We start from the raw sequence: 3,618 nt of genomic DNA, 5'->3' as shown, positions 1-3,618 counted from the left end.
GCGTGGCAGACCTCTCCTGACCCGCCCGCTGCTCCCCTCAGCAGTGTACTTCGTCGATCTGCCTGTTCTGCACCCCACTCTGTCTCTGGTAAATCCTCTCACCCTCTGCATCTCTGGCCAGTACCCCAGTTCTGTATGAATAAATAAATAAATCTTAAAAAAAAAACAAACTCAAGTTTTCTGATTTCCAGTCAAAAGCTCTTAATAATGGGCTAATTTGGGCCCTCCCTGATGGAGCAGTGGGTTGAAGCATAGTGCTTTGAAACTATCAGCAGCACGAGTTCTATCCCCAGCCAGGGAGTGACCCACATGGCTGGCAGACCTCTCCTGTCTTGCCCTCTGCTCCCCTCAGCGAGTACTTCAGTCAGTCTGTACCCCGCTGTGTCTCTGGTATATCCTTTCAAACCCCGCCCCCCACCTCTGGCCTGTAACCCAGTTCTTGTATGCATAAAAAAAAGATAACCATTGCTTATCCAAAATAAAATTACTTTTTGTATATATATTTTAAAAATGGGCTAATTTTCACAGCCTACCCAAACTACATTTCTAAACTATATTCAGTGACCTCAAAGTTATCATCAATAATAAGATTTCTAACAAAGGAAACCTTTTCACATTGGTAGGGTTGAAAAGGGTATGGCTAACTGGCAAAATACGGCATACTCGTTGGATTTTTGGAATGTTTATTTTAGTAGGTTCCTTGCAAACTACCCAGACCATTGTAATTTACTAATATAAATCTTGGCCTCACTAAATTTTGCCAAGTAGAACAAAATCCCTCAAATGCATCTTTTGCTTCTCTTCACAATTCCATTGTATGTCCTTTGTGTCTAATTATCCCACCTAAGAAGGATTGATGGAGCAGATGTTTCCATTTTTATAGAAAAAAATTATAGGAAGGATGAAGATTACAGTAGATAGTAGCCAAGTAGATAATAGAATCCTGGTTTCGTGACCCCCAATTTCTGCATATTTTCTACAAGATGACTCTGTGTCTCCTATACCGAGGTTCCTAAATACTGGTGCAAAAACAAACAAACCACACTTAGATAGATAAACAGATACATGGGTCTATCGCAGCTCAAGTCAGTTTCTGAAAATGATGCCAAGTTTTGGAACCACTGTTCTACTTGTGTTGCAGAAGCAAACCTAAATTTAGGTATGTTCACGATTTTTCTCATCTGAGGAGGTAGATTTGTCTAATGCAGTGAGGTGGAATATTTCTGTTGGTTGAGTTTGAGCTTTTGAGTCAGCTATACCCACATTCAAATTTTCTATTTGCCCACTGCTGGTAAATATCTCAAGGGTTATACATGCCAATAAATAATACATGTAAAGATGAATCACGTTGGAAGGCCTAAGTCAATGTTAATTTTTTTTTCTTCACCTTATCGTCTCTGAACTCACAGCTTGGGAAGCAGAAATTCCTGGGTTCTCTGTCTTGTGATTGGAAGGTTGGCAGAAGTTATTTGAGTGCCCATTTTGCACCTTTCCAAAATGGGGAAGGAAGGAGTAAGAAGCAGTGTCCCAGGTCTTCCCTGCAAAACACACTTGGTTGCCTGCTACATGGGCTTCTGGGAAATAATCCAGTAGTGCCTGTGGCCATGGGCTGGTAAATGCGCCCGTTTTTGCTTGAAGGTTCCTGTTAGTGCGGTGAGAAGCCTCTGGGATTTCTGGGAGCCAGAAATGCGTCTTGGAAGGTCCCCGGGTGTGGAGCCTCTTTTAGGAGGCAAGGAAACCTTGGGAAGGCTGGGGGGGGCGGCGCTGGGAAGCTTGGCACCTGTCAACACTCCCTGGAGCTGTAGAATTGCGTGGAGGTGGAGTGGTAGAGTGCAGTCATGTGATCCCAGCTGCTATCACCTGACTGTTTGCTCTGGCTTGGGGAAGTCCCAGTGGCTGGTGTCTGGAAACTGTTGATATTGCAACAGGTTTTGGTCTTTCCCCATTTTCCTCTTCCTTATCCCTCTTTTGGTGGTGGTGGTGGTGGTGGTGCTGGGAGTGTGGATGGGTGAAGGGGCACCTGTACCCCTGTAATCTGAGTGGGTAACTCTGACAATAAAGTTCTGATAATGCTTTTTCCTCTACTTGAGACCAGGCTGAGGCTGGCTGCCTGGCCTGTGGAGAGATGGTGCCCTTATTTAGCAGCTGGCTGGGGTCTTGCTTGGGTCAGAGGCCCCAGTAAGGGTTTGTATATGACTCCAGGCCACGAGAAGACTTGTGTTGGGAGGTGAGAATCAGGTGGGTGGGAGAGGGGCTTTTCCCCATGCCCAGAAGGTAAGTTGTCAGGCTCCAGACCAGTGTTACAGCCTGAGTTTCTTGTAATTGGTGTTCCTTTGACTTTGTTGCTGCTTCTGGGGATGGGGACAGGCAGAGGAAGGAGCTAGATGAATGATGTGGGTACTGGGGCAGAATACTTTCATTTCCCCAGGGACTGGAATCCCGGGTTTCAACTTTCCCAGGACAGCTGGGACCTGGTGGAAATTGGGGGAGGCACCCGTGCGCCAGGACTGGAGAGCCTTGTGCTCATGACTCGGGTGTCCACCCAGTGTGGGGCCATAGTGAGCAGATGACTTCCCGAGCAAAAACTCAGAAGGCAGAACTTTGAGATGGGTGTGGTGGGGTGTCAGAGGGGCTTTCTGCAGTCTGAAAATGAATCCATGGGCTGATTTTGCAACATCACCCAGCCTGCTGTCTTCCCAAGGTCTGCCTTCTACCCCGCCTGCCAGCCCGTTCCCCGGTCCCACCCTCCGCTTCCTCCCGGCCTTTTCACCATGCCCTTTTTCTGTTTCTGCTTTCCCTGTCCTCCCTTCCTGTTCCCTCTCCTCTCCTCTTCCCTGGTGCCCTGTTCAGCTCCGTTTCAGACCCTCTGGCTGCCTTCCCTGGCCCCTGTCCTTCTGTGCTTTCATGTGGGACCCATGGGAACCGGAGTTCATAGCAAAACAGGAAGAGCCTGTGAACAGGAAGTGGGAGTGAGTGGGGCAGGGGGTGAACAACCAGCAGTAACCTCAGCTCCTGGCCTCCCACATCTGGACTGGAACATCCCTGGGCTTCTCTGCCTACCCCACCAGCCTGGGATCTTCCACCTCAGCACTTCCAGAGTCCACTGGACCCGAGAGGCAAGGCCACAAGCGTGTCCTAGGCTTTGCCACAGGCACAGAAGGACATCAGGATTCAGATCCCAGCCTGGCCACCAGGTGTGGTCTCGGAAGAGGGTCTGCCTGCCACGAGCTCAGTGTTCTCTGTAAAGTGGAGCTGGTGTTTCCTACCTTCCCGCTCTCCTAAGGCTGCTCTTAAAGGCAGAAGAGATAGTGAGGGTTTGCATACCAAAAGTTAACAGTGTAGATTTGAGGTGTTAGGGGACCAGAGCTGAAAGGATGATAATATCCTAATAACAACTGGGAGTAATAACGGCTACCATTTCTTGGGTGCTTGCCACATGCCACACACTGTGTGTGATGCTCAGTTTTCGGGACAACCTTATGTGGCAACAACGATGATCCTTATTTTTTTTTTTTTATTAAAAAGTTTATTTTTACATCATTTTGCACATTTTTTTTTTCATCTCAATTGTAATCCCCACGGGTTTCCCATCACCAAATCACCCCTGTGCCACCACCA

This window comes from Condylura cristata, unplaced genomic scaffold (genome assembly GCF_000260355.1).
Source record: "Condylura cristata isolate star-nosed mole 26May11 unplaced genomic scaffold, ConCri1.0 scaffold00015, whole genome shotgun sequence".
In the NCBI taxonomy this organism is placed as follows: Eukaryota; Metazoa; Chordata; class Mammalia; order Eulipotyphla; family Talpidae; genus Condylura; species Condylura cristata.
The sequence above is the reverse complement of the archived record's forward strand: the minus strand, read 5'-3'. Positions refer to the sequence as shown.